We start from the raw sequence: 13,696 nt of genomic DNA, 5'->3' as shown, positions 1-13,696 counted from the left end.
TAACATACTTAAACTTGGATAACTTCTCTCTGAAGTATACTAACAAAATGTTGAGAAAAACTGAAAAGTTTTAGTTTACTCAATATCACATGCTAGAAGAAAATTTTGCATGAGAAAACACTGAAGAGGTGTGTATATATATATATATTTTTTTTTTTTTTTTGAGACAGGGTCTCACTCTGTGGCCCAGGCTGGTATGCAGTGGTGCATCTTGGCTCACTGCAACCTCCGCCTCCTGGGTTCAAGTGATTCTTGTGCTTCAGCCTCCCGAGTAGCTGGGATAACAGGCGCCGGCCACCTCGCCCGGCTGATTTTTGTATTTTTAGTAGAGAAGGGGTTTCACCATGCTGGCCAGGCTGGTTGTGAACTCCTGGCCTCAAGTGATCCACCCACCTAGGCCTCCCAAAGTGCTGGGATTACAGGCCTGAGCCACTGGGCCTGGCCTAAAGAGGTAATTTTTAAATCCAGATTTCACAAACTCTTGGTGCAAAATGGGTCCCACAGCTTCCTCCATTATAACTACTCTTCACTGCTTGTTGGCGGCCTATGAAAATTTGATTGAAATAACTCAAAGGTTGCTAACAAAACGAGTCCTGTTCACCCATGCTGTTCTGCCCGCTGTGGCCGGCCCCATCACAGACGCTCACTGACCGGCTTTCCAGGCCACTGTAGGTGGTCATGCCCATGCCTTGCATACCCTGACTGCTGTACGTCCCATTGCTGGCCCCTGTTGTCAAATTCAGGAATAGTTCTATGTATTTGTGCCGCATGCTGACCCTGTCTCTGGACGTAGCTGCCACTGCTTCTTCCTGAGTAGCAAACTCAACATCTGCTTTGCCTGTCACTCTTCCAACTGGGCCCATCTCAATGTGGACTCTCACCAGTTGGGAGGAGAGAAGAGGTTGTAAATGTCGCTCTTGGTCGCTTTGCATGGCAGCCCCTCATGCAGAGGCAGTGGCCGGTGGTGCTATGCCCTGTGACCTCACTGTCGCCATATTTGTGGTCGTACATTCCGGAGAGACAGTAGCTGAGGTTCCCCCACGCCCCCCACCAAGCAGCTCGGTGGTGCAGAGGCCGCCATGCTCCTCGTGGCCCCGTATCCTGCGCCTGCCTGCTTCACGATGCCAGGGTAGCTCCCGGCGGCCCCGGGCGGGTCACAGGGGTCCGGGGCTGCACGGATATGAGCCTCAGGGGAACCTGAGTCCGACCTAACTTCCTCCTGGCTGCTCTTGAACACCTCCACGTCCCTGTGCCCTGTCCTCTCCTTGGGCGTTCTGAGAGCCTCTCAGCTAACTCCTGCGAGGCCAACTCTTGGGATTTCCAACACTGAGAAGAACTGAACGATTTCTTCTTTGTGCATCCAGATGCGAGTCCCCGAAGTTCGAGCGCGAAGCCGTAGGTGGCGCTGCCCGCACTGTTGGGACCGCGGTGCTTCCTTCAACACCCAATTCACCTCGGTTCTGTGGGACTTGAACACCGCAATGCGCCAGTGTCCCATGCTTTCCCGGTCTTTTTCCTGGGCCATTTTTACATCCTCTTCTGATCCAAGTTCTACAAACGCCTCACCACTCTGCCTACCCATCTCTGGTGTGGATGGAACTCGCCTGCAGCCCGGTGGCGCATGGTGCAGTTGGAGAGAGGACGTCCTGCGCATCCTCGACAGAGCAGGGCCAGGGCGGGCCGTGGAGCCTGACCACAAAGCCCTCCCCTGTCTCAGGGTCCAGCAGCATGGACTCTTGATGGGGTGGGTGTCAGGTGAGTGGGATGTGGCTTTTTCGTGGCAAGAGTCGGGCAGAACTGGTTTCCGTTGCTATCAAGCAAGCATGGCTGGCAGCCAAGGGCCCCCAAATTCCACTGAAGCGCGACTACGCAGAGGGCTCCGGGGAATGTCCAGGTGCTTCTTTTTGTTCTCAGCCTGCATCAGAAGTTCACGTGGCCTGGGGCGAATGCCTTCCGTGAGGTCTGAAGGCTCCGGCCTGATATGCGCGTGTTTGGCTGGAAGCAGCAAACCCAGGCCCTTGGACCAGGTGACCGGTGTTCCCACGGCCTCCTCCCGGCACTCCAGCAGCCTCCTTAGAGGTTACCCGTATTACTTTTATCTATGAAAAATGGAGGCCCAGAGAGATTGTTACTGTTAGAACTGTTTATGGTATAGACAGAAAACTAAATTCCAACAACAAAGGGAATTGATTGGTTCACATAACTGAAGCGTATAGAGGTCTATCAGCTTCAGGTGTTGTTTGACGCAGTTGTTCACTGCCCAGCAGTATAACCAACGTCCTGCTTCTTTCCCATTCTGCTTTCCTCAGTATTCCTTCACTGCCTGGCAATCTTATCTCTATCCCAGTGGTCACACGTGGCTGCATTATCATTGATCTATCATCAATCTATCATTGGTAGGATCTACAACAGGCAGAGGAATCTTTTCTTTGCCAGAAGCCCTTTGCAAGTGTGTTTCAAATCCCTTTGCTCCGATTGGGTTTCATGACTGCCCTTGAACTAACTTCTGTAGCCGGGCGCATGGGATAGAAACAGTGGCTTTAAGACGGTCAGGCCCAACTCCTGGAATCTGGGGTCAGGTGAACAACCACAATACCATATAGGTTAGAATGGAGAAAAAGTGGTTTCCCAGATTTTGGGGTGGGGGGGTTCCAATGGTGGGAGAATAAAGAAATAGATACTGGGAGGCTGACAGCAGGTGTCCAAGGGCAATGACTTATCCAAGGTCAAGCTGCTGGTCATGGCTAGGCTGTGACTGAAATCCAGCTCTCCTCACTCAACGTTTGCAAATGGATGGTTATATAATTCCACTTAAGGTACATATTTCACAATAGGCATCCAAACAGAACCATGGATTTGCTTGCTTACGTTCTGTTTATTCTTCAAATATGTACAAAAATATGTACAGAAACACACTTTGCCATTGAGTCACAGTGATGAAGACAATTGTCTGAGTTAATTTTGAATCTCATTAAAGCATGAAGGCTTTCAGGAGAAATTCAGATTTTAGAGAATGAGAGCTATCATTTAAATAAGTGTCTGCCAGTCTTACTAGGGTCTTGGCTGTGTTCTGGAATGTTTTTCAGCACAAGAATAAATTTTTTTGATAGCCTATATGAGTTGCCTCCAGCCTGGATTTTCATCTCTCTGATCAAAGGATTTGTTAATATCCTGTATTGGGATCCCTTTCTCTTACTCAGGAATTATGGAGGCAGAGAAACAGAAAAGAAGGCACAGCCCTCAAGGAACTCCATGTTTGGTGGGAGAGGCAGATAACAAAGCAGGTAGGTGAAATACCATGACAGTGAGTGAGGGGGTGGGAAAATCAGGTGCCTTGAGAACACAGAGGAAGGCAGAATGTTGGGATCAGGGAAGAGCCAGGGAAGGCTTTCTCAAGTGGGCTGGATGGGAGCAGGGAGGGGTTCTACACAGGGGACTCATGAGTATTGAGGCATGAAACCTGGTAGGTTATGTGAAACCTCAAATAATTCAAAAGGGCAGAGATGTAAGGGCAAGGTAAGGAGTATGGCGAGAAGGTGCAGATAGGCAGCCTGGAACAGAGTAATGGAGGGTCTTGGGGCTTGTATTATGGAGCTTGGTGTCTTTCCCGTAGGTGATGGAGTGCCTCTAATGAGTTTTCAGTAAAGATGTGGTTTGCGTCTTAGACACATTTCTGTATCAGATTCTTTGGTTGAAGATAATTCTAATTAAGTTCCTACAAGGGAGTGCATTGGAGAGATATGGGCTCCTTCAGAAAACCCAATAAAAATTTGAAGAATCCAGGCTCTTAAGGAATTTCCCAGGACCTACATGGCAGGAATCAACTGCAAGTCCCCTCGGTTGGGAAGTATCATGGCCAACTGCCTCCAGCGTTATTCCACCTAGGATTCAAATTCCAGATGAAAGATGTCATAGTGCTCCAGCTTGGGGGCACACCTGGCCTGGGCCAGGTAAAGTCATCATCTTCACTGGCAGTCTCCCCAAATCCATATCTCTTGGAGTGAGTTCCTGAAAGAAAATCAGCGTCATGTTACCCTAAGAAAGAGCTACACTGGCTGAAGTAATGGGTGTCCACTTCAACAGCTGTGTGGAAACTAGATCTGAAGGGCACTGAAGACGAAGGGAATTAAAAGTCAAAAGACAGTGGAGATAGGGACCAGGGCTGTGGTAGTATTGTGGGATTTATGAATACTTATGAGATAAAAAATGGTGATTGACTTTAGGAGAAGGAAGAGGGCAGAATCAAGGATGATTCCCGGGTCTTAGAATGTGGTAGCAGATATTATTACTGGAGAGAAGATAGAGGATGGGGAAGGGGAGATGTCAAATTGTTTATGACACGCCAAGTTTAAGAACACTATGGGACATCAGGTGGAGGCTAGAATTTGAAGCATAGTAACTGAACTGAACTCATGGGCATGGATGATATAACCTAGGAAGGATTCTGGAAGAAGCCACAGAAGAGATCAAAATAAGTTTTGATCTTTGAAAAGATTAAAATAGATTTGCCAAGAAAATAAGATCAAAAGACAAAGAATGGAAGGAGGAGGAGAACCAGGAATGTGCAGGGTCGTAGAAAGCCACAGGATAAAATTTCAAGGAGAAAGCAGATTTGAGCTCTGGTGCAGGCAGAAGGCACATTCTAGGGAGCTAATGTATAAGTGGGAGTAAAAACGTGTGGGCTACCCTTGCAAGAATCTTGGATGAGAAGGGCTGGTTAACTGCATGGTAACTTGGAGGGCATACAGTGCCAAGAGAGGTTTTTTTTTTTCTAATTTTTTGAAATTTTTGGTCATTTGGATTTTTGGTTTAAATTAAAATATCATTCACATACCATAAAATTCACCCTTTTATACAATTCTGTGGTTTTTTTTATATTCACAAAGTTGTACAGTCATCACCACCATCTAAATCCTTAACATTTTAATCACCTCCCAAAGAGGCTTTGTACTCATTAAGCAGTCACTCCTCATTCCCCCCTCCTCCCAGTCCCTGGCAACCATTAGTCTACTGTCTCTATGGATTTGCCTATTGTGGACATTTCATATAAATAGAATCATACACTATGTGGGTTTTTGTGACTGGTTTCTTTCATTGAGCGCTATAGTATTTTCAAGGTTCATGTTGTAGCACGTAACAGAATTTCTTTCTTTTTTTGAGACGGAGTCTCGCTCTGTTGCCCAGGCTGGAGTGCAGTGGTGCGATCTCGGCTCACTGCAAGCTCCGCCTCCCGGGTTCACGCCATTCTCCTGCCTCAGCCTCCCACTTAGCTGGGACTACAGGCACTCGCCAACACGCCCTGCTAATTTTTTGTATTTTTTCAGTAGAGACGGGGTTTCACTGTGTTAGCCAAGATGGTCTCGATCTCCTGACTTTGTGATCCGCCCGCCTCGGCCTCCCAAAGTGCTGGGATTACAGGCGTGAGCCACCGCGCCCGGCCTCATTATTTTTTATGGCAGAATACTATTCCGTTGTATGGATAGACCATAATTTGCTTATCCACTTGTCAATCGATGGACATTCAGTTGTTTCCTTTTTTGGCCTTCTGAATACACTGCTATGAACATTCGTGTACAAGTTTTAGTATAGACATGTTTCTAGTTCTCTTGAATGGAATTGCTGGGTCTCCATTGATTTTTGTTGGGCGAGACCCGATATTGTTTACAGGCTGAGGGTAGGGAGCCGGTGCGGAGGGAGAGGTGGGAGAGCCAGGGGATGGGGAGGAGGAGGGAGGGCTGGAGCAGAGGCGGCCACTTTCTTCAGCATCACTCACTCTCTGTTTGGCACAGCCCTAAATGCGGGCTAATCTCTCTTCACATCTTCTAGACCCTCTGTAAATACCTCATACTTGCTGACCAGGGAGCGAACCCAGCGCTTGAATAAAGCACCCCTAGACCCGGCAGAGCCGGGAACCGATTGGCTGGTTCGTTTTCTGATGCAGATCACAGTTTTGGGGTCTCCTGTGGTTAGCGCCTGGCCCATTCGGGTTTGGTTTTCTCCTGGACGTTCGTTCACAGGTGAATAAGGCCAATTCACCGTGGAGTCTGCGTCTGAATCCTTGTTCCTTAGGTCATCCCGGGGTCCCAGGGGCCCGGGATGAAAAAACGATGCCCGGGTACTAGGGGTCGGGGACCAGGAACGCCAGCGCTCAGCGCAACCGCTACCCTCCGCAGCCACCGCGCACGCGCCGCTTCCCTGCCAAGGAAGGGGCGGGGAGTAGGCGGGGCGAGCACCTTTGGGGCCAATCGAAAGCGAGCATCCCCGCCCTCCGAGCCGATGGACCGAGTTTGACCCCGGCGGTGGGCGGAGGAGGCGGGGCGAGCCGCGCAGCCAGGAAGGGGGCGGGGCCCGGGGTCTGGAGGCGGGGCCTGGGGCTGTCAGTCCCGCGCCCGCCGCCGCGCCGCGGCTCCTCTCATGCCGTGGCCCGGGTGGCTGCCAGCGCTGCCGCCCGCCGCCCGCCACCCCGGCATCCCGAGCCGCCTCCCGCCGCCCCGGCCTGGCGTGCAGGTAAGGCTGGCCGTGGCTGCTCAGCCATCGCGCCCCCCTCCTCGGGCTTGGTCTGCCGCGCGGGCGCCCTCTCCGGGCCGTGTCAGCGCCGCAGCTCCCCACTGCGCCCGGGGGCGGTCCCAGGGGGCGGGACGAGAGCCCTCCCCATCCCCCCAACGCCTCTGGGCGCCGGACTCCACAGCTGGGGTTCCCCGTCTGGCCTCCGCAGCTCTGGCGCGGGGAGCTGTCCCGAGTCCCCCTTCCCGGGACGATTACACAACCTCCGGCCCTGGGGCGGGGGCCCCTCCTCAGCCCCGGCCCCACACCTGTCCCCGCAACGCGCTCCCAGGCAAAGGGCAGAGACCCGGCGCGACAGCGGGGGCCGGGAAAGTTTCACTTTGTGGTCAGGGTTTGTTGACGACGGAGAGATGCGGGGAGACGGAGACTGAGCGGCGAGGATGCGCCTCGCCAGCCGCGTTCCCTGTGCCCGGGGTGGCCCTGGTCCAGGTTTCCCTTCCAGAAGTCCTGCCGACAGCCCGGCTCTGGGCCGGGAGGCTGCTGCTGCAGGGCGCCCGGGTCTCTCCGTCTCTATGTTAGCGAGCTCTGGATTGCAGCAGTCTGGGGACGGCTCAGTCTCTCGCGCTTGCCCCCTTTCTTAATTTAGCATTGACATTTAGACCAGTTGGACAAATTTACTTAGCATTTTCCTGACACTTTGTATTGGTGAGTTGCTTTCCCATCCCTAATTAGCTAATTAACAAGGTGGGAAAGCTAAATAGATCCTGGAACGAAATGTCTTCAGTCTGACAACTCTTTAAAAACCTCTGAGAGCTCTAGGCTCTGGTTGTGTGGAGAGATGCTTTTGGCCAAGATGAGAGAGAGATTCCATGTCTTCTGGTTGCTCGAGGAGGCTTTGGTAATAATGGCATGGCTTTCTCTGCCTCCCACTGATTGTGCCGTTTATTGAGGGTCTTCAGTTTATGGTGGGTTATTTGGTTTTCTTCACTCAAGAAAGGAGGAATCAGAAGTGTTGCTGATGAAGCAGTTAAGGAAAACACTGAGGTTCAAATAAGTTTGGATACTTGTCTGCTTTGTCAGGTTACCTTCGTGTGCAGAAAACCTTGGCTCTTCCCATTCTCTCCCCATCTTCCCAGCAGGGCTGTATCCAGCTGGGTTGGCATTACTGCTTCCTCATTTAGTCTGAAGACCTCTTGCTACTTGAGTGTACAGTCCTGCCTAGGGATAACCTCTAAGAGTGGACTTAATTAGCACTTTTATCTGCCTGTTAAGCAATACAGCTTGAAATCTCTTGTAGTCAGGCGCTGTTGTAGTGTTGAATCTTCAATAATACCTGATTCATTTTAATAGTGTTTCTATAATAATCTTTCTATTAGCATGCCGGTTCTGCAACACCGGTAGTTTTGGTATAGAAGCAGCAATTTACTAGAAATATTATCATGGCAAAAACAGTTCTCTAACAGATTTGCAGCCCACTTTACTTAGATAATTACTGATAGAGGCTGTTAAGATTTTTTTAAAAATTTATTATTTGGTGCAGTAAATGTTACAATGCTTCTGATGTATGAGGTCTTTATGAGGTCATTCCTTCCTGTAGTAATGATTACAGTTCTTGTGTCACTTAAACCTGTTTTGGACTAATATTGTGTGAGTTTTCACCCATGCTAATTTATTTTTAGACAAAATTCAGAGCTAACAAGATTTGGTTTTGATTTGCCAGCCTATGTTTTAATAAGGAAGATATTTATTGTATTTTGGGTGTTACATTAGAGGTAGGATAGCATGTTTTATTAACATACGTACTGTTTTGAGGGGTTTACAGATATTAAGCTACTAATTTTGCAACAGTCCTATAAGGAAGGGATGATGAAATTGAGGCCGAGTTGCTTGACTCAGGTCACATAGTTAAGTAAATGACAGCCAGATTCTAACCTAGGCAGCCTGAGTTCAAAGTCCAAGTTCTTAACCACTGGACTATCCTGCCCCTACGCTTGCAAGAGGCAATTATTTCTATGTGCTGTCTGCACAATATGATATTTTGCATGGTGGGGAGGAGAAGAGCACTTTACAGTGTAACAGCAAACATTGAGTTAGGAGTTCTTGTTCTGGTCTTAACTCTGCCACCAGCTAATCTGTGATTTTGAGCAAGAAACCTTATCTCCTTCCCTTTCAGTTCCTCGTTGGTGGAATAACAGCAATTGAAGCAGATGAACTAACTATCCCTACTACCCTAGGGAACTGGAGAGATAAGTCAATGCAGATAAGAATTAAATATCCTTCTTCCTAAGGCACAGCATAAGACCAGGTGTCAAGTGAATGGAGTGTGTGTCATAGGAAAGGACTAGGAGGGCATATATTCTGCTGAAACCAGTGGCTACCCATGGAAGTGCAGTGGTTGAGGACTTCATGTTAATATTTCAGTATTGTTTTATTTTGTTGCACCAAGGAGTGTTACTTTTGCAATTAAAAAAAAACAAGACAATTAAAAGAAGTCATCCTATAGAGGTGGGGTAACCATGTGCAGGACCATGTAAGGAGCATTATAGGGGACCGCCTGGCATCACTTTGCAGGAGGCATCACTTTTCAGGGCTCAGATGATGGTAGGACCTGCATGGCAGACCAAAGAGTTCCCAGTATCATGGGAAGTCAGGCTTGAAAGGAAACTAAAAGTCATTTAGTTTAATTCCTTCCTCCCATCTCCCTCCACCATCTATCCAGTGGATAAATCCCTCTGCATACGGGCACCTGTCCCACTCAGTGCTCGTCCTGCTTCTGCTTGGACACCTCCAGGGTCAAACATTTGGTGTGCTTCACAAACTGTGCACCAAAGAAGATAGGATTGTATCTGGTGCTAGGGAATGGGAAACCACAGAAGGCTTCTGGCTGTTCTAGCTTGTACTCTTGAAAGACTATCCACTGTCAGAGTGAAAGCTACGTTACAGGAGAAAAGCCAAACCAGGGAGACCAGTTAGGAGGCCGTGGCCAGAATCTAGGATGAGGGGATCCAGGCTGAGACCAGAAGTGGCATGAAATGGGTCCAGGAAGGAATGGATCCCGGAAGGCAAAATCCCTGCACCCAGCAACTGCCTGTCCATAAGCAAGAGAGAGGAGGAACAAGACGACATTCCCAGGGGAATGGCGGGGGAGGAGGGCAATAAGAGGATGGAGGCTTGGGAGAGCCACTGATTGGAGCTGGGAAATCCAGTGGGGTGGAGAGGAGAGACAGTTTTGAGCGCGTAGTCCCCAAAGCTGTATTGTAGACTGTGGCTAATGCAAGACCTGTGCAGACCAAAAACAGATTCCTTAAGAAGAGAGTGTACCATTTAAATATGGTGGGAAAACCTCTGCCTAATGTAGAAAAATTGCAGTATTTCCCAGTGGGTGTTGCAGCTTGTGACACTGGCTCATTTAACCTCTCGTTGCACTTCTTGGTCAGGTTGGGAATCGGGTATTCTTCCTTCACTCAGAGATGAAGGAGGTGGCAGTGAGATGGAGCCTGCACCAGTGAGTCTTTCTGACTCCGAGTCTTAAATACAGAATTGGAACTGGGAGCTGTAGGGCTGGAGCATTTTGTGTGTGAGAGAATGCTGCCTTCCTGTGGTTACACAGAGATGGGGTTGGGGTGTGACTGTTTGGAGGTGGGCCGGGGACGCATTGGCTACGCTTTTTTCTGATTTTGTAGGGAAATGCCCTTTTAGGGGATTCTGTTGTCCAGTGACACCTTTTTATATAGGTGCTGGAGAGCCAGTGCATGTCATGGGGAGTACTGAGAAAGTCATTGGAAGTTTTTCTTTCCAATTCAAACACAGATTATGTGGCATTCAAAATATTATGCTTGGAGCACAATATTTTGATTACCACATTGACTGGAAAACAGGATAATTTGGAAGAAACAAATAAGATTCACACAGGAAACCATGAAGACAGAGAAAATATAGTTGTGAAGGTTTTAAATTAATTTTACTCTTGTTACTTTATATACTTCTGGCTTAGGATACAACATTTACAAAATATATTTACAAATTTATAAGTTGGAAGATATTGTATACGTGGGAAAAAAACTGTATAATCTCATTTTGGGGTGGTTGGGGCCAGGACAATATTGTTCTTGGATTTTCAATATTTTTTAGACTAGTAGTTCTTTACCAGAGGTGATTTTGTCCCTCAGGAAACACTTGACAATACCTAGAGATATTTTGATTGTCAAAAGTTGGGGTGGTGTTTGTGCCACTGGCATCAAGTGGGTAGAAACCATGGATGTGGCTGAACACCCTGTAACGCACGGGACAGCCCCCACAACAAAGAATTATTCAGCCCCAAACCTTAACAGTGTTGAAGTTGGAAAACTCCACTGTAGGCAATTAAAAAAAAAAAAATCTTACTAGGAGCAAGTTGAGTTTAAAGGGAAGAAGAAGAAAATACAAAATATTCCTACAAACTGATCACGTCTGACATCCAGGAGGAAGAAACAGCTAAACAACCTGCTGGAACACAGGCGTTTGCCTGCCACCCAGGAGCTATTTCAATAACTGGGTTGTTCAGCATAGTAGTCTGGAACAGGAAGTAGAGGACCTTGTAGGAGGAAGAGGCTGTAGGGGTAATTGGTAGAGGCAGGTCTAGAAAGGAAGGTCAAGAAGGGAAACTGGGTTCTTCCAGAATACTTCTGAAAAGTTCTAGGGAATTTTTCAAAGGTTATTTTGTTAAGGACATTGAGTAGTGCTTAGAAGATACAGTCTCCACTCTGAGGGCGCATGAACCCTCTAGGCTGTTGATGAGAGGGTCTGAGCACTTCCCCAGGTTTTTCTGCATCTAGACATGAGTAGAGGGTGAAGAACACTTGGTTTTGTTTTCAGGTTATATCTGTGTCCTCCTTCGACCCTCCCTTTTAAAACTTTTTCATTATGTGAAATTTTAAATATGTACAAAAATGGAGAAAATAGAATACTGAACCCCTGTTTACGCAATGCCCGTCTTCAATGATTGTCAACTGCTGGCTGATGTTGACCTATATCTTAGACACCCCTCCTTTTTTGAAATCTAGAAAATAGCATAAATAATTACAGATTGCCTGCCTAATAGGAGAGGCTTGGCAGTGATGGATGTAAGTGATTTTCTGGTGCTTGGGCCTCCCCGGAGGAAAACTGATAATTGACGTGTGTGATTATAAGAGCCACGAGGGCCTGAGAAATAAGAATAGGCCCAGGCAAATCTGGAATGGGGGAGCTCAGCTCTTCTTGGTGGGAAAGTTCAGTGATTAGAGACACACTTCTTTCTTTTTAAACCTCCTTGGTAGAGAGGAAGCCTACTTAGAGTTCTTTGTTAGGAGAAATGTGTTTTCGGTATCAGTTGTAGAGAGTTCTTTCAGTTCCTGGAGGGAGCATAGTTTTCATGTTTCCTTTTGGGATGCCCCCTTTCCTGTTGCATGACCCTCTAGGGCAGGGTTATCCAATCTTTTGGCTTCCCTGGGCCACATTGGAAGAAGAAGAATTGTCTTGGGCCACACATAAAATATGCTAACATTAACGACAGCTGATGAGCTAAAAAAAAAAATCGCAAAATAATCTCATAATGTTTTAAGGAAGTTTATGAATTTCTGTTGGGCTACAATCAAAGCTCTCCTCGGCTCTAGGCTGGACAAACTTGCTCTAGGGTGTGCTGTGTGGTATAAAGCCAAGGGTTCCTTGTGGCCTCTGCCTCTGACCTGATGGCTTCTTCACAGGGTGACTCCTCCCAGAAAGCACAGGGCAGAGTTGGGTGGGAGAAAGGCAGTATTTCCAGTGGTTATGAAATGACCTTTTGCAGCAATTGCTTTCTGCATTCGTCAGTGGATGGACGACTCTTGCATTCCAGCCACTGGTGGAAACAGCATTGTAGCTGACACTTTGGAAACAGGGCTTTCTTTTCCCAATTGTGTCTCCCTGAACTACAGGATTAATTTTTTTTGGCCATTGGAGAATTGGCATGCCTTTACTTGACTCAGTGTTATGTTGTAATATGCATACAAAAATGGATTTAAGAGTTGAGAGAGTTCTTGAATAATCACATAATTGATGTCTATGAATTCTAATTAGTGCTAGTTTCTACAAACTTAGACATTCTGGACTAGGTTCACAAGCAACTACATTGGTGTGAAGACCTGGGTCTTCAGAGAGCTGTATTTTCCATCCTTGTGCTATTTATTAAATGCATTTTTACCCTCTACTTATTCCACAAAGAGGTGTAGATGTCATTAGCTTATTATGAACATTCCGTGACACAATTGCAGATTTTCAAGTATCATGCCTTCCTCTAGGAAGGGGCTGCTCCTAGTCTGTTAATAATAATCACTATTCCCAAGAACCCTTCTAGGTAGGAATTTTTTTTTCTTTTTTTTCTTTTTTTTCTTTTTTTTGAGATGGAGTCTCGCTCTGTCGCCCAGGCTAGAGTGCAGTGGCGCAATCTCGGCTCACTGCAAGCTCCGCCTCCCGGGGTTCACGCCATTCTCCTGCCTCAGCCTCTCCGAGTAGCTGGGACTACAGGCGCCCGCCACCATGCCCGGCTAATTTTTTTTGTATTTTTAGTAGAGACGGGGTTTCACCATGGTCTCGATCTCCTGACCTCATGATCCACCCGCCTCGGCCTGCCAAAGTGCTGGGATTACAAGCGTGAGCCACCGCGCCCGGCCTTAGGTAGGAATTAGCATCCCCATTTTGCAGATGAGTAGACTGAGGTTTGGAGAGGTTAAGGAATAATGCTAGGAGGTAATACTGAGGTTTTTTTTTTTTTGTCCAGACCCACTTGATTTCAAAGCCCAAATGCTTTTCAATAAGCCTTCTGTCTGTCATGGTTAAAAGTTGGTGGAAGTTTGTACCAGGATTGGTAGAGAAGATGGGGGCAGGTGCTGTGAAAGGGGACTGAGAGTACTGGTTACTCCAACTAATGAAATCTTCACACTGAGCCCCCCTGAGAAACATTGCTTTTGAGTGTGATAAATTACTGATGTCCTGTTTTTGAGCTGACTTTACAAAACAGAAGTTGTACCCTGGTATTCCTTAGCTAGATTTGCTCAGTGGATGTATATTCTTCAGTCTGCATAGTGTTTTTTCTTGTAAAAAGTTAGATTAGTTGTCATTTAACAAGTGGGAGATTTCACACTAAAATATAGATTTCTGCCTTCTCTTGAACCATCAGAAGATCTGGAGACATTGGCCC

The 13,696-nt window shown here is 47.4% G+C and overlaps 1 protein-coding gene and 1 pseudogene across 1 annotated transcript in view; one reads left to right on the top strand and one right to left on the bottom strand.

Annotated features, from left to right (window-relative positions):
• Positions 1-509: 509 nt before the first annotated feature.
• Positions 510-6,151, bottom strand: LOC131384062 (heterogeneous nuclear ribonucleoprotein F-like; annotated as a pseudogene).
• A 238-nt stretch (positions 6,152-6,389) lies between these two features.
• HIVEP3 (HIVEP zinc finger 3) overlaps positions 6,390-13,696 on the top strand; it is a 523,062-nt gene continuing 515,755 nt past the window's right edge. Inside the window, exon 1 of the mRNA XM_032160467.2 lies at positions 6,390-6,507. The gene's annotated coding sequence lies outside the window, so the exon portion shown is untranslated. The remainder of the gene's footprint in view (positions 6,508-13,696) is intronic.

The sequence above is a fragment of the Hylobates moloch genome, unplaced genomic scaffold (assembly GCF_009828535.3).
Source record: "Hylobates moloch isolate HMO894 unplaced genomic scaffold, HMol_V3 SCAFFOLD_8, whole genome shotgun sequence".
NCBI lineage: Eukaryota > Metazoa > Chordata > Mammalia > Primates > Hylobatidae > Hylobates > Hylobates moloch.
Note: the sequence above shows the minus strand (reverse complement) of the source record. Positions and strands in the feature narration are given on the sequence as shown.